The sequence below is a fragment of the Leptopilina boulardi genome, unplaced genomic scaffold (assembly GCF_019393585.1).
Source record: "Leptopilina boulardi isolate dan_hultmark-lab unplaced genomic scaffold, ZJU_Lbou_2.1 LbouV2_328, whole genome shotgun sequence".
Classification (NCBI taxonomy): Eukaryota; Metazoa; Arthropoda; class Insecta; order Hymenoptera; family Figitidae; genus Leptopilina; species Leptopilina boulardi.
In genome coordinates, this window is record NW_026137894.1 from 187,668 (window position 1) to 213,872 (window position 26,205).

Here is a 26,205-nt window from a genome sequence, read left to right on the forward strand (position 1 = left end):
GATCGATTGAGAAGATTGGATGCTTTGCGTGATCTGGTCGCGAGGTTCATAGATCAAGTGTTATGGCGAACACATAAGTTGTCGAATGCGGTTAATAAATTTTCGGAAAAATTAGCACCAAAATATGAAGGGCCTTATGAAATCGTCAAACAACTGTCAGCGTCGGTATATGAACTAAAAGTGAACGATTATCGGCGAGTAGCGAAAGTTCATGTATCTGATTTAAAACGCTTTATACCTCCTCGCACCAAGAAATCTTAAATTTTCTGTGTCTTAACAATGTTGTTTATTTCTAGATTGGGTATTCGTATTGTTCAGTTCATCAGCGTGCATATCAGCGTAAGCGTAGAAATGATTAATCAGCGGTAACTGAACATGTTTATTATGTATTGATTTTTGGAATAAAAAAAAATTATTCAATATAATGAATAGTTAGCTTATTTCCTTTTTTTTGTTTGTGATTTAAATATCGGCAATAATACCAGAGTATTATCGGCCTAGGAGAGGGGTTTATAACGAAGTATATCGTTATTTAGATATCAGTCCCCAATATTCATTATATGGTCGAGAATTCTATATATTAGTATCAGCGTCGAATATGTCAAGCAGGGAGATCTATTCATATGAGTGTGTGATTGTGCGTGTCAGCGGTTTTTCCTTAGTATAGGTGGTTCGTTGTCCAATGAAGGATTAGGAAGTTCCACACGGAGAAAAAATTCAAGCGTTTGTAGAATGAGACCAGTTCATACTCTCGTAGCAGGGCTGGTTCGTCTACACATTAAGCATGAATTCATACGTTTCGAGCGTGATAGTCCACTATACTTTAAAGGCGTAATATATACGCTCTTGTTGTATAAATTTATGCTTCATTAGTAGCGACGCCACGCGCATTTCGTAGGCAACATCAGCCTACTACGATTGCAGGCAACATATGCTCTAAGAGTATATGTTCCTTACAACTGGATATTGTGCACGAAACGTGCTTTCTAAAAGTGCTTATAAAATATTTTTATATAAATAGGTGGTTATAATTAATCAGATTGTTAACCATAAACATAAAGATTTATTAAAATATTTGCAATTATAGGTTAAATTTTAAAAATTAAAATTAATTTTGCTTTTGATAAATAATAAAAGAAGTGTTTTGACAGATTCTTATTTTTTGAGGTTATGTTTGGCTCATTTCTCTTTAAAAAAAATGACCATCACTGAATTTTTAATTTTGAATAAAAAAAATCGATAATTTAAATAATAATAATAATCTAAACAAACAAATTCAATTTTAAATAAAAAGTTAAAATTGAAAATTTCGTTAATCTTTTGCTTTGTTTATAAAAAAATCTTTTCATAATTAACAGATTATTTTTTCATGAAAGCAACAAGTATTAATACGTTGCAACAAAATTAATATTTTAATCTAATAAACAAACAAGTAATTTAAAATGTAAGTGATAATATTTTTATTAAAGAGAAATGAGCCAAACATAACCTCAAAAAATAAGAATCTGTCAAAACACTTCTTTTATTATTTATCAAAAGCAAAATTAATTTTAATTTTTAAAATTTAACCTATAATTGCAAATATTTTAATAAATCTTTATGTTTATGGTTAACAATCTGATTAATTATAACCACCTATTTATATAAAAATATTTTATAAGCACTTTTAGAAAGCACGTTTCGTGCACAATATCCAGTTGTAAGGAACATATACTCTTAGAGCATATGTTGCCTGCAATCGTAGTAGGCTGATGTTGCCTACGAAATGCGCGTGGCGTCGCTACTAATGAAGCATAAATTTATACAAGAAGAGCGTATATATTACGCCTTTAAAGTATAGTGTACTATCACGCTCGAAACGTATGAATTCATGCTTAATGTGTAGACGAACCAGCCCTGCTACGAGAGTATGAACTGGTCTCATACTACAAACGCTTGAATTTTTTCTCCGTGCAGATATTTCCGGATTCTCACCGACCAAGGGCCAGCAGGAAGGAAGAGGGCGCGCAATAATCAATCCAGAGATCAATCCGAGCTGCCGTGTAAGACGGATGTGTGCCGACAATTGTGCTAAGAGACTATTAGTATTTGATAAGTGTATTATAGTTGGCTCCACAGCAGCCAATCTTTACTAAAAATTTCGTAAAGATTTCCTTGAAATCTTGGGAATATTTGATTGAAAAGTTTAATGAAAATTGCATAAAGATTTAAATGTCCCACCAAAATAAATATTTGGCGTAAATGTTGACTAAAAATTTAAATGAAATTTTCAGGAAATGTTCGTTGCGAAAATTGAGTAAAAATTTAAATGAAATTTTTATGAAATGTTTGTCGCAAAAATTGAATAAAAGTTTCAATGAAATTTTCAGGAAATGTTCGTCGCAAAAATTGAGTAAAGATTTAAATGAAATTTTCAGGAAATGTTCGTCGCAAAAATTTAAATGAAATTTTCAGGAAATGTTGGACGGAAATATCTGTAAAAAATACAAAAATAATATTAATAATAATAATAATAGATAGATCTTTATTATTATTATCAATCAAAAAAATTTACTATCTGGGAATAAAAATAAACTAAATAATATACAAACATTGTTGCTCTGCTTTAATGCTTTGTTTCACATTGAATCAAGCACTGCATACTTGATTGAGCAAGAACTTTTGAAAACATATTTTGGGGTGCTGGGGATTGAACCTACGTTCGCCGCGCGCTAGCTAAAGACCCTAACCACTACACTACAGATATCTGGCAGAAAAAAAAATCTTCCACAGGCTCTACAACTTGCTGATAGACAATTAATCTTACTTATCGACCTAAAAGTGCGGGCTCATTTGAAAATGTTTTTCACGGAGATATTTGAATATTCTGAATATTCATATTGCAAGTGAATATAAAAATTAAAAGTGTATCGAAATAATGCTGTAAAATCATGACTAAAGGTCATGTGAAAAGGTTATAATAAAATTAATTATTTTTTTTAAATATTATCTATGAATTAAAAATTCACAAATTTGCGAAAATTAATTTAAAAATTTTTTATTTATTAATAAAGAATTATATTAGTATTGTTAAAGACAAGAAAAAACGTTTTAAAAATAATTAGGAAAATAATTTCAATATATTAAAATAAGAAATGAAAGTGAACACAAAAATTCTATTTTTTAAACATTTAAATCAAAATTATTATTCAAAAATTATTTATTATAATTAAAAATGTATTAATTAATGAAAAATTAATTTTTAAATATTTTATTTTTTGTAAAAGATTGTGGCCTTTACAAAATGGTTTTTAAAGTTGAAATAAAATTTTTTAAAAATTAATATTTCGATTCGAAATAAAATTGACTAAATAGACAGAAAAAAATGCTTGTAATATATTTATTTTTGACAATTTGTAAAATTTAATTTTTTTCAAAATGTTGAATTACAATTCTTTAAATAAAAATTCGTTTTTTTAAATTTTACTAAAATTAATTAAAAATTAATTATTTTTGAAAATTCAATTATTTTGAAAAACATTGAATTAAAATATTTTTTAAAATCTAATTTTTTTAAATACCTACTTTAAATAAAAAAAATTTAAATACATACAAAAAAATTATATTAATTAGAAATAGGATAAGTAAATTAAACAATTAATATAAACACATTTATTATAAAATTTAAGTAAACACAAAAACATATAATATAATTCTGTTTGACAGAAATAAATGTTTCACATATAAAAGAAGAGGTTTTCAACTATTAAAAACCATTTCATTTTCTTTTTTTCGATGGAATAATGACCGACGAAAATTATCCCTACTTGAAACTAGTGGACATAATATCTCATGTTCAGGATATCAGAAAAATAAAATTCGACCAGATTATTAAAAAGTAAGCTTGTCTCTATTGTTATTAATTAGAATTTTGTACATATGATAAAAATAAAAAAAATGGCTGACTTTTTTCATTTTTAACATTTTTAAAAATATGTATTTAGTGCTAAAAAAAGTAGACAATTATTTCTTAACATTTCGTCTACTTTTTTAACTATAAATATTTTTAAAAAATGTCAAAAATGAAAAGTCAGACATTTTTTTTTATTTTTATCCTATGTACAAAATTCTAGCTCATATCAATAAAGACAAACTTATTTTTTAATAATCTGGTCGAATTTTATTTTTCTGGTGACCTCAACTTGAGATATCATTTATTTCTGTCAAACAGAAGTATATTATATGTTTTTGTGTTTACTTAAATTTTATAATAAATGTGTTTATATTAATTGTTTAATTTACTTATCCTATTTCTAATTAATATAATTTTTTTGTATGTATTTAAATTTTTTTTATTTAAAGTAGGTATTTAAAAAAATTAGATTTTAAAAAATATTTTAATTCAATGTTTTTCAAAATAATTGAATTTTCAAAAATAATTAATTTTTAATTAATTTTAGTAAAATTTAAAAAAACGAATTTTTATTTAAAGAATTGTAATTCAACATTTTCACAAATTACGTAAGTTTCTTCCATTATAAGGTAATATTTGCGGGTTTATTTTTTTTAAGTTGTTATTTACATTCTTAGGAGTATTTTATGCAGCAGAAAAAAAATTTAGATTAGCTTTAAAATCATGAACCTGACTGTCCCCATTTACCCCAAAATTTAGAAAAATTCATAAAATTTGGGGTAAATGGGGACAGCATAGTTTCTAAGAAAGTTTTAAGAAAAAAGTTTCCTTAAGTATATTACTGTATTAAGGGATGAAAAAACTGGAAAAAAATTTGTAGTACATATATAATAGTTAAAACAATTGAATTTATTTTATTTTTTTCATTTCAATATTTTGTCTCGCATTTGAAAAAAACAGACTTAAAAATAATACCAAATTTTTTTCTTATTCCTTATGACTCCCATAACAGAAATTCACTTGAATTTGTGATTTTTGTTAATTAGGTTAATAATGACAAGCTGTCCCTATTTACCCCAAAAATTTGAAAACTCAGGGTAAATGGGGACAGCTAGTCATTATTAACCAAATTGACAAAAATGAAAAATTCAAGTTAATTTCTGTTATAGGAGTCATAAGGAATAAGAAAAAAAATTTGTATGATTTTTAAGTCTGTTTTCATTGAAATGCTCGACAAAATACTGAAACAGTTTGACTTTGATTTTCAAGTTTTTATGCATTGAGCGATAACTTTTTTTTACTTGCTGCCAATTGTCAAGATAAAAGCTTGGCAATATTCAAAACTTCTTGCAGCTGATCTGAGGTTAAAATATTGACGTTGAAGTTAATTTTAAAACTGTAAATTAAGCTCCAAAACCTCTTGTCCCCATTTACCCCAACTGACTCTAATTGAATTTCAAGTGATTTTTATTTAAAATTTTTTGATGATTTAACTAAAAAATTTATTAGAAATTGCCGACAAAAATACAATAAATTAAAAACCATTTTTAATTGAAAAAATAGAATCAGATAGTTGAATTTTTAAAGAATATTATAGAAATAGTTAAAAATAATTGAATTACATGAGAGATACAATTGAAATTATAAAATTTCAAAAAATTGTAGATGGAAAATTTTAGAAATTTTTAAATTGAAATTTTTGAAATAATTTAATTTGAGTTGATTTTGGATTGAAAATTTTGATAATAATTAATTTTGAATTGAAATTTTTGAGAATAATTGAATTTTTCCAATTGAGTTTTCGAAGCGACCGCACATATTATTGTATCGCTCTCCTTAATCGCATGATAGACTAATTAATTATTTTGTTTTAAATATTCAAAATCGTCGAGATTGGTGAATGTGAAAATTTGTGTAGTTTATGTCTTTTTAACTTGTCTAAAGTGCACAGATGAACATGGAAACCGTTGATTTAATGGATTTATCGCAACCAGAATGTGTCACGAACCTTTTTTTCCATATTCAACAGCAAGTAACACAAACAAACACCAAACTTGATACTTTGGAATCAAGTTTACAAGATATAAAAAAGAATAACCATGCACTAAGAACATATTTAAAGATATGCAAAAGGAAGTATGAAAATGTCGCCAACGAGAATTATAAGTTAAAAAAAAGACTGAACTACTGTGAAAGAAAAATCGACTATATTGTATACAAAGAAAAGAGCAAGAATATACCCAGGCGAGAAAAACCAATGCTGACGATGGATTGAGGCTTGATTTTAGATTGAACGCCCAGAGTGGGTATAACCCAGACTAAAAGCAGCCTTTATACAACTCTCGATCAAAATTGGTTCAAGATTGGTTACCAATGTTCGTCTCATGCTGGATTCAAGACTAATTGGATCCTTATGAGCAAAGACTAGGAGTCCAGTCTAGATTCAATCTTGAATCAACTTTCGACTTAATATTCGCAGCTTAATTCAATATTAATTATTATCTTGTATAAAATACAATTGTATTGAGTAATTATTTATATACGTTCAATAGAAATTAAATAATATATTTTTTACAATTTTTGTTAATTACAATGTAACATATTTTATAGTTATTAATTAATATATTGCTATTTATTTCAATAAAACTATTCTTTGTTTTTTTATAAATAAATATTTTATAAATAATAATAATTATTTGTAAATACAATAAAAATCATAATAATTATATTTAACACATTTTTGAAAATAATTTTTTTTAATAAATTTTGTTTTTTTAAGATTAGGTATTATAATAATTTATCATCTTTATTATGTATTATTATATATTATAATATACCTATAATATTGTAAAAATTAAAGAATTATTATTTAATACATTATAAAGATGATAAATCTTTAATATATAACGTAAAAAAAGAATATTTACTATAATTGTATTTTCAAATTTATATTATATGCTTTTATTTTATATTTTTATTGTATTTATAATTTGATAAGTTATTAATTTAATAAAAATAAAAGTTTATAAATTCATGACAAAGTTTTTTTATTCCATTAATAAAGAAATTTTTTAATATAATATATTTAAATTAACAAGAATATAAAAATTAAAATAATTTTATAATTATAGTCAAAATATATAAGTAATTTAACGATAAGACCATTTTAAATTTAGCATAAAGGCGAGTCAAAAACATCAACGGTATTAACAGATTGAGGGCAACTAGCCAGCGTGGCCCCGTGGTGAGGGCAGTGTCCAAGTTATCCCCGTGAGGGGAAGCACTATACCCCCACTCTACCGGCCGGGCCATAAACACGGAGCTCGAGGGACGCATGCACCGCGAAGGGCCTAAGCAGCGTTCTCGGGCCTAATGACATTTTCTATTTATGGCTCCTAATGAGTTTTTCATGAAAATTATAAAAATTTTTAATATTAATAATTTTTAATTTTTTTTAACATATTCACATTCCTCATAATTTCACGATTACGAGCATGTGTTGTCCCAATTAAAAATGTTAATATTTAAAATGTTTATAATTTTTATTGAATTATGTTGCCTGAATCCCCCAGTATCGATCTAGTCATGATACCGAATAAATTTTTTAATAAAAATTAAATCTTTTCAAATATCAACATTTTTCCCCCTCATTTTTATGCGATTCAGACATAATTTTTTTTAAATGTTGAAATTTAAAAAATCCTAAGCCTGGAAAAGTTGTGATTAAAAAAAATTATAACTTTTTAAATTTCAACATTTTTTAAAAAAAAAATTATGTCTGAATCGCATAAAAATAAGGGGAAAAAATGTTGATATTTGAAAAGATTTAATTTTTATTAAAAAAGTTATTCGGTATCATGACTAGATCGATACTGGGGGATTCAGGCGACATAATTCAATAAATGTGACGCTCCACGAGAAAAGGGACCTATCGCGACAAAAAATTAATTTCCAGTTTTATATCCGAATCGATAGTATTTGAGTTGCTCTTTCATATAGAAATGTCAAAAATAATGTTTTTCTAATTACTTTTTTTGTAATAAAGCTTTAAACATGACCCTGTCAATCGCGTTCCAGCACGGACTACGGAAACCATCCCCACCACCACTACACTAGTATACTTGTTGTATCCGTGAGACGTAGGAACGATGTAGTAGTAAGGTAGTGGGGCTGATTTTCGCTGGCGCGTCTCAGCCAATCAGAACGTTCGACTTTAAACGCCTTTCCTGTATAATTCTGTTTTGTCGCGATAGGTCCCTTTTCTCGTGGAGCGTCACAAATATTATAAACATTTTAAATATTAACATTTTTAATTGGGACAACATATGCTCGTAATCGTGAAATTATGAGGAATATGAATATGTTAAAAAAAATTTAAAATTGTTAATATTAAAAAATTTTATAATTTTCATGAAAAACTCATTAGGGGCCATAAATAGAAAATGTCATTAGGCCCGAGAACGCTGCTTAGGCCCCCCGCGGTGCATGTGTCCCTCGAGCTCCGTGTTTATGGCCCGGCCGGTAGAGTAGGGGTATAGTGCTTCCCCTCACGGGGCTAACTTGGACACTGCCCTCATGTACATATTCTGTACAAATATTTTGAGTGATTCAAAAATCTTCTTCGTTCTGAGCCCCGTATTTCCGATACCCTTGGTAAATTTCTCGAAAGAAGTCTTTAAAGCTGTAAATAAATAGTATGAATAGAAAACTTGTGAAAAAAGGGACGGTAGTAAACCACTGTTATTCAATTCCTTGCCGTTGACAAAAAGGTTCATCACGGTCAGCACCTTGCTTTAATGAGGTGATAAAGCAAAAAACCGAAAACATTTTCGTAAATAAATCTTTAACAAAATTTTTTAAACAATTTTTGTTTATTGTTCTGTTAATAAAATCAATTTTTGCATAATTTGCGATTTGTTTCAAGTATGTGCGTTTATTTGTTAACGAGATGACTTTTTAACTTTGTTTTAAATAATCTCGAAAAGTTAAAGAAATAATCGAAATTTTTTTTAATATTCTATTTCAGAAGGGTTCAAATATTATAGAAAAAATTTCACATGTAGATAAGATTTTTATTTTCCATACTATGGGCTTTTAAAGTAGACAGTTGTAAAAATGATGCAAAAAACCATGTATTTTTTGTCTTCTAAAATCGATAACTTACGCAAAAAATTTTTCAGATTTTCGCAATTTCGTATAGTAACGTAGGCATTGTGTACCTATTGATTTCATGTTGTCGCAATGTAAGGCGATTTTTTTTACCTGAGTTATAAGCTTTCAAAGAGAGGAGCCTATTACTTTTGGCCCGATAGTAGGTGTTATTTCGACAGGTAATGTTAGTTAATCTTAAGTTAAGAAATAAAAATAGTAAAAGAACTTGGGATTAAATTAATTAAATAATAGTAATTTTTTTTGAAATTACTAATAATAATTAAAGGAAATAAGTTGTATTGACTTAAGATTCCAATACAACTTATCTCCTTATTATTAATAAATTAAAATTAAAAAAAAAAATTAAAATGACCCCAACTGACCCTAATTTCAAAAATTTTAAATCTTTGAACTCTCTAAATCTGAATTAGTAAAAATTTTTACTAATTTGAATTAGTGACTTATATTTTGCTACTGAATCAGTAAGATTTTACTAATTATTAGCAACTTTTACTAACAATAATTAGTAAAATTTAACTAATTCGAAAGCAAAAAGTGAGTCACTAATTTAAATTAGTAAACATTTTTACTAATTCAGATTTTATCTAAAATTAGTTGATAAATTATTTTCAATTCTGTAAAATTTAATTATTGTCTAAAAATTAACAAAATCATTTGAAATTTAATTATTTCTAAAAATTTCAACTTTAACTATTCCAAAATTATTATTATTTAAAAAAAAATTTTATTTAAAAATCTGTAAAACTTTTTTTTTAAATAAAAAAATCGACTTTTTTTTAAATATAAATCGACTAAAAGGACTTTTTTTGCTTTTAAGTCGATCCGAGGTCTGTAAAATAAAAATTCATCGTTTTAAGAATTTAATCAAAATGAAAATTCGTCTAGAAAAGAATTCGTTCTAATGTTCTTTAACTGTAAAATAAAAATTCTATTAAATGACTTTTCTGTTTATAATAAAAATTCGAGCAAATAATAATTTTGTTAAATTCAAATTCGATGAAATAACAAGTCTGTAAAATGTAAATTCGATTAAGTAACATTTCTGTAAAACTGAATTTCTGTTAAATAATAATTCAAAGAAATGAAAATTCAATTTAATGTAAATTCTAGGTAATGAAATTTTGTTAAATAAAAATTGGTAACAAATTAATTTTAGACAAAAACAATTAATTGAATTTTTTATTATAAAATTTGTATGTTACGGGTAGGGGCCGGTTTTTTCACGATTCTGAATAACCAATCGTATGAATTTTGAAAAATTTCAAATTTTTTCTAAAGAATGAAATTTTTGAAAAATATAGGAATAAATTGTAAAATAGTTAGAAATTACTTTTTTTAATTTTTCAAATTGGAATATAATTTCAGGTTCTGAAAAAATGTAAAAAAAAATTGTTAACCCTTAAACAATGTCAATTTTTATTAGTCTAAATTTTGATAGATTGAAATTTCACTGGTTCCTCACACTAATATTCAATAAAAGAAAGTTGAAAAATCTTTTTAAAACATTTTGAAAGAACTTCAAAATTTATTTAATTAGAAATTGAAAAATTTGTTTTCTTAAGGTCACATATCCATTGTGTATCGAGGAGAAGAAACGAGAAAATTTATCAAAAACCCTAAATGAATTGGGTTTAAATGAAGGCGATTAAATATATGTAGCCGATGTTACAACTCCCAATACAGTTGTTTTTAAATTAAAATTTTTCACTACCGACATTAAAATGACCTAGCGATTAATAATTTATCATTAAGATTTTGTAAAAAAAAAGAATTAGAATTAAGTTTTAAGGTTAAAATTTACATTAATGATGATAATAATAGTATTTAAATATAATGGTAAAATTAATAATTTAAATATTAATAACCTAATATTGTGTAAAAAGTAATTTAAAAAAAAATTAAATAAAATTAATATTTAAATATGAGCCAAAATTTCTGAAGTAATCCTCTAATGTTCATTTTTTCAAAAATGTCGAAAACTTTTATTTATATAAAATAATGTTACGAATAACAATAAAAATAAAAGAGAATTTGAATATTTTAAGAAGCGTTTAATTAAATTACATGAATTATTAAATAATTTCATTATATTTATTGAGAAATTTGTTTAATAAGTAAAAATTGCAATTGGAAATTTTTTTTTAAGTACTAAGACTTGAAATTAACAAAACAATTTCACATCTCTCTGTTCTTTTATGAGAATAGTGAAAGATGTAAAAAATATTTTTAAATCTAATATTTCAGAAACCAAGCAAAATATCTTGGCTAAATTTTAATAGCAAATAAATTTAGTAATTTAAAGTTATAAATTATTTTGTAGCAGATTTACGAAAAGAAGTTTTACTACTTTAAAATTTATTGGTTTTGAAAAATATATCTATATGAAAAGAACAATAAATAAGAAATCTAAGGTTATAAAATTTTTAAATTTTCTTTTATGCATAATGCACACGAATTTAGAAACAAATATCTTAATCGCATGCAGTTTACATTAAATATATTATTTTATTTTTCTTAATATTGTTGGTTTTTCATATTTTTTATTTATAATTCTAGATCTCAATTACAAATTAATAACTCTTTCCTAATACTAAAAAGTAAAAATTTTTTTAAGTTAAGATAGAGAAAAATTTTTACGTTTTTGAATTAAGAAAATGTTATTTAATTTAAAATTTCTACTGGTTTTTTTTAACTTTAATGAATATTTGTTTTTTGGACATAAAAAATGTTATGGTAGTTATATATAGCGACACATATGAAATTTGATTTTAATAATTTTGTGAACGGTTGATATTTAAAAAAATAGAAATTTTACAACTTTAAAAATTTGTTTTCAAAAATACGTAAATTTGTAATTCAGGTCTAGAATTATAAATAAAAAATATAAAAAACCAACAATATTAAGAAATATAAAATTATGTATTTAATGTAAACTGCATGCGATTAAGATATTTGTTTCTAAATTCGTGTGCATTATGCATAAAAAATATTTTAAAATTTTATAACCTTAGATTTCTTATTTATTGTATTTATTCATTGGATATTATACTTTCGAACAAAAAAGTCAAAATAAAGTTAGAACATTTTTTGTCGATAGTTTTAAAATTATCTTATCAAAAATCACCCAGGAAAATTTTATTGGTTAATTTTAAAATTCTTACAGAAATGTTTTTGTCAAAAGTTTACTGATACAAATTTCAAAGAAATTATCTGGAAAATTACAAATTTTTTTAATCCTTTAATTAACACATGAACGATTTTTGAAGGCATTAAAGATGTCTATTGAGTTATAAAAGTTCATTGAAAAAGGAAAATTAATTTTACAAGTAAAAAAAATTATAATGCTAAAGTGCAAGATCACGTTTGAAATTGAAAAGTGTTTGTTTAATATCGTAATTATTTATATATCAAATTAACTGTTTGGAAAATTCAGGTTTGGTGAACCCAATACTCTTGTGGCGATCAAATCTTCTTGAATGATTTTAATTTATTTTTGGACATTAAAAAAAATAATTCATTATTAAACATATAGTTTAGAAAATGGTACACAGGCAAGTACACATGACACACACTTACGTATTTGTTACACATTAGGAAAATTAATTATTATAATTTTAGGTTGTGCTCTGATTTTTAGAATATTTTAGTATTTAACTAAAATTGTTTGATTTCTTACAGTTACACAAATTTAGAGTTCAGGTTCATTACCTGAGACCCTTTTAGCACCTGCCATTTTATGGTCTTATTGTTTAGCTCGTTGCAAGTTGAGACTTGCAACATTTTGGATACCCTGTAAAAAAAAAGAATTGGGAGTAAGCGATAAGAATTGGTGGTAACTTAAGCTGAATTCGGTTTGGCGAAAAAACCGAATTGGAACGTTACGGTGAATTATTTTTTTCCTACCGTGAATTCTTTTTTCTTAAACATTTGAATTGACGTTTGTTTATTCGAGTTTGCATTATAAATGAATAAAATAAATGCTTCGAAGTCTAAAAAAGCCGATTTGGAATAAGAAATATATAATTTAAAAAAATAAATGAAAGCGAAGTGTGACAGATTCACCGACGATTTTATCAAGTGAGTAGTGTTCATATGATAAATTTACCATCTGAGTAGTACTCACATGGTAAAATTGTCGGTAAATCTATCACATTTCACTTTTATTTCTTTTTAAAAAATTATATATTTCTTATTCCAAATCGGCTTTTTTAGACTTCGAAACATTTATTCTTATTCATTTATAATGCAATCTCGAATAAACAAACGTCAATTCAAATGTTTAAGAGAAAAGAATTCACGGTAAGAAAAAAATAATTCACCGTAACGTTCCAATTCGGTTTTTTCGCCAAACCGCATTCAGCTTAAGTTACCACCAATTCTTTTCGCTTACTCCTAATTCTTTTTTTTTAGTGGGTAGCTGGGGAAAAGTACAGGAGTAAGATGAGTCATTTTTGCCTACCTTTGCCTATCCCTTCCTAATTACTCAGGCCTAATTGGGTCAGACCCTTTTGCGTCATCGAGCAGAGCACAACCAGAGCTCTCATTTATTTCCAATAAAATATATTTAATAATACCATCTTATTTTTAATACTTGTACCTTCAAACACCAAACTCTGAATTTTTAAAAGGCAGATTTTGAAATATTGAAATAATTGTTTAAAGGAAATATTTAATACTAGTTATCAAAGTAAAGAAGGAAAATATAAAGAATAAAGGAAGTTAAAAAGACTTCCGCATACTTGGGAATCGTATATCAAGTGAAAGTGTTAAACTCTCAAGAGTTCGAAAAGTAATTTGATACTTTTCTGTAACATTTAAATTATTATTATTATTATTCTGGTGAATTGCTCTAAATATCCATACATTATTTGAAAAAGATAGAATCATAGAATGAAAAACAAACATTCATTATTACACACATCTTAAACACACAAATTGTTTTCTTATTAATGAAAATTTCTTTTATTTGGTCTCTTTGTTTTACTAGCAATAAATTATTCTTGTGAGACTTGATTTTCAGTCAAGTAGCTTAACGTAAATATTGCTTTAATTGTAATCGTTTTATTAAAGATCAATTGGTGAACTGAATGTATACTTTTGGGGGTTGAATGAATAAACGGATTTCTTTTGTTGTGCTAATTACGTTTTCATTTATTTAGTCACCTTTTTGATGTTTTTATTATATCTCTCTTTTTGAACATTTTATCTAAAAAACCGTCTATCCGGGTTTATTGAGTTGATAATATACTATGGGACTGTCCACTACCTTTTTCTAACTTTGTTAGCGAAAATCAATTTACGCTTTACCTACGAGCGGAGTTGTTAATAATAAAAATTAGTATTCTTTCTAAACATTATTATTTTCTCTTTAAATTATTTATTTTATTTTTTTGTTAATTAATTTCCGTCTTTAACATCCATAAATACTAGAAATCTCCTAGAGTATATTCCAATTACTATCAACCCCAAAAGGATCAAAAATAATACTTGACGACCACCCCTTAATAAACATTTAGATAAAACAATCCAAATTAAAAATATCATAAACAGTAGCATATTAAGTTGTAATGTACTATTGGCGATTCAAACAGCTACACTAGCGCCACAGTTGAACTAATTTAGGCGTGACTCGCTCTGTAGCACTCCATGTGTTTTAAATTATTTTTTTTTATTTAACGCTTAAAAATAATTTTACAAACGCAATAAAAATATCAGAATAATTAAATAATTTGAAATAAACTGTCAAAACAGAGACTGCTTTAGAGCGAGTCACGCCTAAATTAGTTCAACTGTGGCGCTAGTGTAGCTGTTTGAATCGCCAATAAAAGGACCTAAAAATAATGTTTTTTTTTTCAAAAAATGGCTGCCAGACGAATAAGAATTTGTCTAGTCACAACACAATTTCCGTTAGAAATTGAGAAATCTTGGTTAATAGAATAACATATTAAATAAAACGCGAGTGGCATCACATATAGTTCAGTTTAATTAACAACAATAACGAACTGTAACTTCATCAGAATATTGATTTTTAATAATTTTAACATGTTTTCAACTGCCAGACGAATGATAACAAAATCTAGGGACAAAATTCGAGAAGATATTTTATAAATAAGGTATAGAGTAATGTCATAACTATTTTCACATTAATAATCTACAATTGTTTAACATTACTAATGCAGTATGAATTTTCTGCTAAACAATTGAAAAATAAAATTTTTTTACAATATGAACTGTCATTTGCACTACGGGACATGCCAGACAAATGAGAAATTTAGCACTTTGATGTGTATTTGATGTGTATTTTTTAGTGCCACAATAGAAACCATTAAGATTTACAATTTTCATCAAAAATAAAATTATTTTTTTCAAAATTAATATACAAAATAAGCCTCACCTGTCAAAATTCACTCGTTTGTAGAATCACCCACATAAGAGAATGAGAAATTTTACTATTACTAAACTTTGTTTTTAAAAATACGTAAATTTGAAATTTAGAGATAGAAAAATCAGGAAAAACATATAATTTTAACTGCATGCCATTAAGATATATCTTTCTTTTATTTTTCATTTTGCACGCATTTTACATAAAAAAATATTTAAAAATTTTCCTCAAAAATTTATTAGTTTCTGAATTTTTTTATTTATTGTTCTTTTCAAATAAATATATTTTTTTCAACACAAATTTTTTAAAAAGTAAAATTTTTTTGTGAACCTATTACAAATTTATTTTTATCTTCAAATTTTTAAAACTCAATTTATTTAACCCGTAAAGGTAATATGGGGTCAGAATGACACGAGAAAAATTATTCGACTAGATCTCTTAAAATTGGACGTTCAAAAAGATAAATTTTAAAATTGACAATTATTTTTAAGGGGTATCCTAAATTTTTTTGTCCTAAAATAGAAGGTTTTTAAAAGATCGTGTACTCATAAGTTTTAAAATATAATTGATCAAAAGTTTTTACATGTTACTATATACGTCAAGAACTATTAAAAAAAAATTGCGATTTTAAAAATAATGTCGCTATGTACACTGGTCAAAATCAAAGTTCTTTACTTTAACCACTGTAGCTCATCGCAGAATCATCTAAAATAAAAGAAATCAAACGTGATTTTAAAGTTTAAGACCTAATACAGGTTCTAAACAGCGAGATATTAAAAAAAAATCAAAAAGAAAAAAAATGGCAAGCTTTGGAACCCAAAAAACTGAAAAAACACCATTTTTTTGACAATCAATCACTCACAAAAACCTGATTATTGAATATTTTAAATATATTAGAGGATTAGGACCTGCAAAAACTTCCACTGAATCGAATGCAACTTGAATTTTTAAAAATTGGTCAAACGGTTTTTGAGTTCTACTGGTTATCATTTTTAAATATAGTGTTTTGAGAAAAAAGCGTTTAAAGTTTTGATATCAAAAGGTTATAATTAGTCAAGCAGAAATAACTAAATCAGCTTGAAAATTCTTACTCAGGGGTTTTTGGGGTCGCTGATTACGAATTTGATGTCAGATTTTAAAAATTCAAAATGGCGGATCCAATATGGCGGACGAAAATTTTAAAACTAATCGGATTTGCTCGAAAATGATTACTCGGGGGTTTTTCGGGTCGCTGATTACGATTATGATGTCAGATTTCAAAAATTTTAAATATCGCATCCAATATAGTAGATAATTTTTTCTAAATATAAACTATTTACTTACAAAAGCATTAATCTGTTATCCCTGGTCCGTAGAGAAGTCCTGAAGCTGCTTCGAGTGTCTCATCGTCAAGCTGTCTCTGTTTTTTCCTTGCTATTCTGCTTTCTTGTGATTCTGAAGATGCGCGCTTCTCCGCCGCTAGAATTCTCTTTTCGTCTCGTTTATTTGCAAAATCAACTGCAACTGTACCGATGTCACGTCCCATGGTGTTCATGATTTTTAGAAGCGTTTGATTACCTTCGTTGAATACTGAAAGGGCAATCCAGGTCACCATTTCGACAATTTTATGACCTGTGCAGTGTGTTTTCGGTAACATAGACCAAAGCAAACCGTTAAAACTTTCATTATTGTTTTGCGTATTTCTACCTAAACAGCGTGTTAAAAGTTCCGAATTTGTCAAACTTTCATACACAGGTACAACAAATTCTTGAGCTTCAGAACTTAAAGCTGGTTTGTGAACGTACCGCTTATTTTTTTTGTGCTTGTAAATAGCCACACCAACTAACATTGCAGTTTTGATGTTGCGGTTTATCATCAGTCGAGATCTTATGATAGAAAGTTGCCCAAATTTCTTTTTGCATGTCATCAACAGAGTCAGGATGCCTTTGTATTGCCAGACCATAGTATAACGACATCACTTTCATAACTTTTTCTGTAAGTTCAGTAGTTTTCACCTGCGGTTTGGCACCTTTTTTGTTCTTTTTAAGATTTTTTTTCGTTCCTTTCTGCAGCTTTTCTTCTTCCTTTTTTTAAACTTTTTCTGCTCTGTCAAACTTTTTTTAACTTCCATTCAAACGTCGAAACCTACGTTTTCCCACATGTAGCACACATTCGAGTTTTTGTACGATGAAATTTACGTATGGCTGTGCATTCAAGAGATTAGAGAACGTTTTTGAATCTCCATCTCCAATATAGTGGGAATATTTAACGTTCTGAAGCTTTTCTGACCGCTGAAATATGGATATCATTCCATTGACTTCTATGCCTCCTGAACTTCCTTCAAAGTTTGTAGAAAACTCATCTGCATGCTCTTCTTTCCAGATTTCAAATTCTGTTGGGTTCAATTCTTTTTTCTTGAGTTCACATCGTTTACAGTATTTTGATGATATAAATACATCTTAAACTTTTCCACTATATTTTCCTATGAGACTACAGACACCAATCAAAGAAGAAAAACCTCTCTTAGCCCAAGTCCCATCAACTGAGACAGTCAGTTCGTCTTTTTTGAATCCTTTATTGGCGTTTAAAATTTGTTCTTCTTTACCTGCTTTTTTTATAACCAGATTTTTTACACATTCGGTTGCAATTTTTATATGATCAATTACTTTGTAATAAAAATATTCAGAGAAGTTATTGGTCAAATCCATCAGGGAACAGAACAATTGAAAGCCATAGACGCCAACTCGTAGCAAACGCATGACAAAAACAATTTTTTTATTGACTTCATAATCTTTTTCCACGCGTTTGCATGAATCAATATATTTTTTTCCACATCCACATATTACCACCTGTTGCAAACTAAGACCCTTTGGATTGTCCTTTTCAAAACTCACATCTTTATCACACAATTTGCACTTCACGAAAGTTGACAAAGTAAAAAACACATGAGGAAATGAAATAAGGCAATACTGTAAAGTTGTGTTGCATGGAACTTGAAAGGTCTTAGAGGTTTTTATTTTGCGTCCAAATGCACTTTTCACATTAGCGTTTCTTGGTTTAGTAAATTGATTACCTTTAAAAACTCTTTTACGCTTTTGAAACTTTACTGGAGAATTCCTACTTCCTTTTTTACGCATTGTGCCAAACGGTATGCATAAAATCAAAATGGCATGAGTTTATACATAAAATACAGTTAAAAATTAAATTTTTATTAGAAACTTCATAAAAACGATTACTGACGCTCGCAGTGCTAGCTATCGTCATGAATTATTTCTTGGGGATAAAACTAATTGAATACAGGGTTTTGTGGTACACAAGTTTTTGACTCATGGTCAAGTAATCAATCACATCTGCTTAAAATTTCAAAACGCTTATACGAACTTCTTCTGAATGTTTGTGATATTCAAATACACAAAACAGACATAAACATAATAAAGGCGAGCCAAAAACATCAACGGTATTAACAGATTGAGGGCAACTAGCCAGCGTAACCCCGTGGTGAGCGTAGTATAGGCTTGTGAGCGTTAGGTGCCCAATGCGAGCGAGATTTTTCAAATTAGATTAGGTGTTATTTCGACAGGTATTGTTAGTTAGTCTTAAGTTAAGAAACAAAAATAGTAAAAGAACTTGGGATTAAATTAATTAAATAATAAAATTTTTTTTGAATTTGCTAATAATAATTAAAGGAGATAAGTTGTATTGGCTTAAGATTCCAATACAACTTATCTCCTTATTATTAATAAATGAAAATTAAAAAAAAAATTAATATGACCCCAACTGACCCTAATTTCAAAAATTTTAAGTTTAAATCTTTGAACTCTCTAAATCTGAATTGACAAAGAAAATAATTGATTAATAATAATTAATAAAAAACTTTGTTAGTAATTTAAAGTTATAAATTAGTTTGTAGCAGATTTACGAAAAGAAGTTTTACTACTTTAAAATTTATTGGTTTTGAAAAATATATCTAAATGAAAAGAACAATAAATAAGAAATCTAAGGTTATAAAATTTTAAAATTTTTTTTTATGCATAATGCACACGAATTTAGAAACAAATATCTTAATCGCATGCAGTTTACATTAAATACATAAATATTTGTTTTTTGGACATAAAAAATGTTATGGTAGTTAAATATAGCGACACAGATGAAATTTGATTTTAATAATTTTGTGAACGGTTGATATTTAAAAAAATAGAAATTTTACAACTTTAAAAATTTGTTTTCAAAAATACGTAAATTTGTAATTCAGATCTAGAATTATAAATAAAAAATATAAAAAAACCAACAATATTAAGAAAAATAAAATAATATATTTAATGTAAACTGCATGCAATTAAGATATTTGTTTCTAAATTCGTGTGCATTATGCATAAAAAATATTTTAAAATTTTATAACCTTAGATTTCTTATTTATTGTTTTTTTCAAATAGACATATTTTTCAAAACCAATAAATTTTAAAGTAGTAAAAAATTTCTTCGTAAAAAAAATTAATAACAATTTTTAATAAAGAAATGAAAACAAATGGATTTTTGAAAATTTGATGAATTTAATTAATTTATAATTTTATTATTTATTAAAAACAATTTTTTAATAAAACTGTATTTTGTACAATTTTAAAAACCAATTATTTCAAGAGAAAATTTGTTGTCATATAATGCTATTGTCATTTGGGGTCAAGGGGACAACAGAACAGTTGCTATTTCCCTTCCACATAATTCTATAACTGAATTTTAGTTAAAGATCTAATCTATAAAAAAAGATCTAATCTATAAAATCCAATACTGTTTTTCTTAATTTAAAATTTTCTGCATATTGAAAAAAAAAGAAATTGCAATTTCTTTTTAAATTAATTAATAAAAAATTTAATTCTTAAGATAAAATGAACATAATTTTGGTTATAAACTTATTGGATATTATACTTTCGAACAAAAAATTCAAAATAAAGTTAGAAAATTCATTAAATTGTTGAAAATAATTGTCAATTTTAAAATTTATCATTTTGAACGACCAATTTTAAGAGACCTAGCCAAAAAAATTTCTGCTGTGATCTTGACCCCATATTACCTTTAAAGATTAAATTAATTGAGTTTTAAGAATTTAAAGATAAAAATGAATTTGTAATAGATTTACGAAAAAAATTTGTGTTGAAAAAAATATATTTATTTGAAAAGAACAATAAATAAGAAATTTAAGAAACTAATAAAATTTTGAAATATTTATTTTTATGTAAAATGCATGCAAATTGAAAAATAAAAGAAAGGTATATCTTAATGGCGTTCATTTAAAATTATATATTTTTTAACTCTAAATTTCAAATTTACGTATTTTCAAAAACAAAGTTTTGTAATAGTAAAATTTCTCCTTCTCTGATATATATATTAATATATCACGTTATTCTGGTGGCAAAGCTTAAGAATATTGGCATTCATGGAAATTTTTTGAGTTTGCTTTCCGATTATTTAAATTATAGACCTCATGTGGTACGCATTAATTTTGAATTTTCTGACCCATTTCTTGCAACTTCAGGAGTACTACAAGGATCTGTACTTGGTCCACTTTTATTTATTCTTCACATTAATGATATAGGCACAGCTCTTGACTCATGCTTATTTTCTTTGTATGCTGACGATATAAAAATTTATAGAGTAATTCATAACTGAATTACTAACTGGCCTATTGAGAATATGAGAATAGTGAAAGATGTAAAAAATATTTTTAAATCTAATATTTCAGAAACCAAGCAAAATATCTTGGCTAAATTTTAATAGCAAATAAATTTAGTAATTTAAAGTTATAAATTAGTTTGTAGCAGATTTACGAAAAGAAGTTTTACTACTTTAAAATTTATTGGTTTTGAAAAATATATCTATATGAAAAGAACAATAAATAAGAAATCTAAGGTTATAAAATTTAAAAATTTTTTTTTATGCATAATGCACACGAATTTAGAAACAAATATCTTAATCGCATGCAGTTTACATTAAATATATTATTTTATTTTTCTTAATATTGTTGGTTTTTCATATTTTTTATTTATAATTCTAGATCTCAATTACAAATTAATAACTTTTTCCTAATACTAAAAAGTAAAAATTTTTTTAAGTTAAGATAGAGAAAAAATTTTTACGTTTTTGAATTAAGAAAATGTTATTTAATTTAAAATTTATACTGGTTTTTTTTAACTTTAATGAATATTTGTTTTTTGGACATAAAAAATGTTATGGTAGTTAAATATAGCGACACATATGAAATTTGATTTTAATAATTTTGTGAACGGTTGATATTTAAAAAAATAGAAATTTTACAACTTTAAAAATTTGTTTTCAAAAATACGTAAATTTGTAATTCAGATCTAGAATTATAAATAAAAAATATAAAAAAACCAACAATATTAAGAAAAATAAAATTATGTATTTAATGTAAACTGCATGCGATTAAGATATTTGTTTCTAAATTCGTGTGCATTATGCATAAAAAATATTTTAAAATTTTATAACCTTAGATTTCTTATTTATTGTATTTATTCATTGGATATTATACTTTCGAACAAAAAAGTCAAAATAAAGTTAGAACATTTTTTGTCGATAGTTTTAAAATTATCTTATCAAAAATCACCCAGGAAAATTTTATTGGTTAATTTTAAAATTCTTACAGAAATGTTTTTGTCAAAAGTTTACTGATACAAATTTCAAAGAAATTATCTGGAAAATTACAAATTTTTTTAATCCTTTAATTAACACATGAACGATTTTTGAAGGCATTAAAGATGTCTATTGAGTTATAAAAGTTCATTGAAAAAGGAAAATTAATTTTACAAGTAAAAAAAATTATAATGCTAAAGTGCAAGATCACGTTTGAAATTGAAAAGTGTTTGTTTAATATCGTAATTATTTATATATCAAATTAACTGTTTGGAAAATTCAGGTTTGGTGAACCCAATACTCTTGTGGCGATCAAATCTTCTTGAATGATTTTAATTTATTTTTGGACATTAAAAAAAATAATTCATTATTAAACATATAGTTTAGAAAATGGTACACAGGCAAGTACACATGACACACTCTTACGTATTTGTTACACATTAGGAAAATTAATTATTATAATTTTAGGTTGTGCTCTGATTTTTAGAATATTTTAGTATTTAACTAAAATTGTTTGATTTCTTACAGTTACACAAATTTAGAGTTCAGGTTCATTACCTGAGACCCTTTTAGCACCTGCCATTTTATGGTCTTATTCGACTTGCAACATTTTGGATACCCAGTAAAAAAAAAGAATTGGGAGTAAGTGATAAGAATTGGTAGTAACTTAAGCTGAATTCGGTTTGGCGAAAAAACCGAATTGGAACGTTACGGTGAATTATTTTTTTCCTACCGTGAATTCTTTTTTCTTAAACATTTGAATTGACGTTTGTTTATTCGAGTTTGCATTATAAATGAATAAAATAAATGCTTCGAAGTCTAAAAAAGCCGATTTGGAATAAGAAATATATAATTTAAAAAAATAAATGAAAGCGAAGTGTGACAGATTCACCGACGATTTTATCAAGTGAGTAGTGTTCATATGATAAATTTACCATCTGAGTAGTACTCACATGGTAAAATTGTCGGTAAATCTATCACATTTCACTTTTATTTCTTTTTAAAAAATTATATATTTCTTATTCCAAATCGGCTTTTTTAGACTTCGAAACATTTATTCTTATTCATTTATAATGCAATCTCGAATAAACAAACGTCAATTCAAATGTTTAAGAGAAAAGAATTCACGGTAAGAAAAAAATAATTCACCGTAACGTTCCAATTCGGTTTTTTCGCCAAACCGCATTCAGCTTAAGTTACCACCAATTCTTTTCGCTTACTCCTAATTCTTTTTTTTTAGTGGGTAGCTGGGGAAAAGTACAGGAGTAAGATGAGTCATTTTTGCCTACCTTTGCCTATCCCTTCCTAATTACTCAGGCCTAATTGGGTCAGACCCTTTTGCGTCATCGAGCAGAGCACAACCAGAGCTCTCATTTATTTCCAATAAAATATTTTTAATAATACCATCTTATTTTTAATACTTGTACCTTCAAACACCAAACTCTGAATTTTTAAAAGGCAGATTTTGAAATATTGAAATAATTGTTTAAAGGAAATATTTAATACTAGTTATCAAAGTAAAGAAGGAAAATATAAAGAATAAAGGAAGTTAAAAAGACTTCCGCATACTTGGGAATCGTATATCAAGTGAAAGTGTTAAACTCTCAAGAGTTCGAAAAGTAATTTGATACTTTTCTGTAACATTTAAATTATTATTATTCTGGTGAATTGCTCTAAATATCCATACATTATTTTAAAAAGATAGAATCATAGAATGAAAAACAAACATTCATTATTACACACATCTTAAACACACAAATTGTTTTCTTATTAATGAAAATTTCTTTTATTTGGTCTCTTTGTTTTACTTGCAATAAATTATTCTTGTGAGACTTGATTTTCAGTCAAGTAGCTTAACGTAAATATTGCTTTAATTGTAATCATTTTATTAAAGATCAATTGGTGAACTGAATGTATACTTTTGTGGTTTGAATGAATAAACGGATTTCTTTTGTTGTGCTAATTACGTTTTCATTTATTTAGTCACCTTTTTGATGTTTTTATTATATCTCTCTTTTTGAGCATTTTATCTAAAATACGGTCTATCCGGGTTTATTGAGTTGATAATATTCTAAGGGACTGTCCACTACCTTTTTCTAACTTTGTTAGCGAAAATCAATTTACGCTTTAACTACGAGCGGAGTTGTTAATAATAAAAATTATAAAAATAATAAAAAATTTTTCTAAACATTTTAATTTTCTCTTTAAATTATTTATTTTATTTTTTTGTTAATTAATTTCCGTCTTTAACATCCATAAATACTAGAAATCTCCTAGAGTATATTCCAATTACTATCAAATTGAGAAATCTTGGTTAATAAAATAACATATTAAGTAAAACGCGCATGGTATCACATATAGTTCAGTTTAATTAACAAACAATAACGAACTGTAACTTCATCAGAATATTGATTTTTAATAATTTTAACATGTTTTCAACTGCCAGACGAATGATAACAAAATCTATGGGACAAAATTCGAGAAGATATTTTATAAATAAGGTATAGAGTAATGTCATAACTATTTCCACATTAATAATCTACAATTGTTTAACATTACTAATGCAGTATGAATTTTCTGCTAAACAATTGAAAAATAAAATTTTTTTACAATATGAACTGTCATTTGCACTACGGGACATGCCAGACAAATGAGAAATTTAGCACTTTGATGTGTATTTGATGTGTATTTTTTAGTGCCACAATAGAAACCATTAAGATTTACAATTTTCATCAAAAATAAAATTATTTTTTTCAAAATTAATATACAAAATAAGCCTCACCAGTCAAAATTCACTCGTTTGTAGAATCACCCATATAAGAGAATGAGAAATTTTACTATTACTAAACTTTGTTTTTAAAAATACTTAAATTTGAAATTTAGAGATAGAAAAATATATAATTTTAACTGCATGCCATTAAGATATATCTTTCTTTTATTTTTCATTTTGCTTACTCTGAAATAAAAAATGATTTTGGGTTAAAATTTTGGAGAAATGATTTTGTTTGGTACAAGGAATCTCTCTGTTCTACTCATTTACCATAACTTAACGTAAAAATAATAAAAATAAAGAAATAAATAGTAAAATAATGTATTATATCATAGTTCATTCAGCGACCACTCGCTCGAATTGGCGCTGTTTACTGGAGCACTGACACACTCAAGCAACGTCTGTGTATGCGCCGCCATGTTTCTTTTCATTTTCGTTTAAAAATGCCAATTTTTAAACTTCATTTTTTAATAATTTAACGCAAAATTATGTATTTTTCGGAGAACAGCGAGATTCCTTGTACCCAAATCTATCATCCCTCAAAATTGCAGACAAAAATCTTTTCTCATTTTAGAGTGAAATGTATACTACCAAACCACATTTTTCCATACTAGGTCACGTGGGAGGTTCACACATACCCTTAAAAAAATTATATAGGAAATAATAAAGTAGGGCAATAATAAAATTTAAAAAAAATGCATAGAATGTTTAATTTTTAACTCGCCACCTCACCCCACCAATACACATTTCAAAAAAACGTAAATATGTTCATGAAAACTTAATAAATTGCCAAAATCAAATGATATTCGTTTTTAGCAATGAATTCCACGTCAGATTATACTCACAATAAACTATTTTCAAAAAAAAAAATTGAAATTTAATTATTATTCAGCTTAAACAGCAGCTACTTTTCAAATAAACGAAACAAAATGATTAGAATTGTTTTTAAAGTTTGTCAATATTTTGAAATTAATATTGACTTTCGAAGAAATTATAATTGACATAATGATAAATTTCCCTATTTGATAGATAAGTTTAAAAATTAATTTTCACCTAATGTTTTTGATCTTTTTACACAATAATTAATTAATATAAACAATAAATAAATTAATGAGGCAAAATTTCTGAAGTGATCCATTAAAAAAAAATCGGACAAGTGCGAGTTACACTCGCACTAATTCAAGGATTCCGTACACCAACAATAATAAACTCTTTTTTATATAAATAAATAAAGATATATAAATAAAAAAACACATTTAAATATCTACTTTGTATAAATTTTATTTTTGATACCTTCACTCAATGTGTTAAGGAGGGGAGGGCAGGGCCAATTTTGCAATTTTTTCGAAAAAAAACCGATTTCTT

The 26,205-nt window shown here is 26.1% G+C and overlaps 1 protein-coding gene across 2 annotated transcripts in view; it reads right to left on the minus strand.

The window, feature by feature from the left end:
* Positions 1-24,963, minus strand: part of LOC127285062 (zonadhesin-like) — a 42,909-nt gene extending 17,946 nt beyond the window's left edge. The window contains exon 1 of one of the 2 annotated variants that reach the window (XM_051310865.1): positions 24,853-24,963. The gene's annotated coding sequence lies outside the window, so the exon portion shown is untranslated. Of the gene's footprint in view, positions 1-15,458; positions 15,595-24,852 lie in introns of those variants that run through there. The other variant, XM_051310864.1, reaches the window with a different exon arrangement.
* Positions 24,964-26,205: the final 1,242 nt, after the last annotated feature.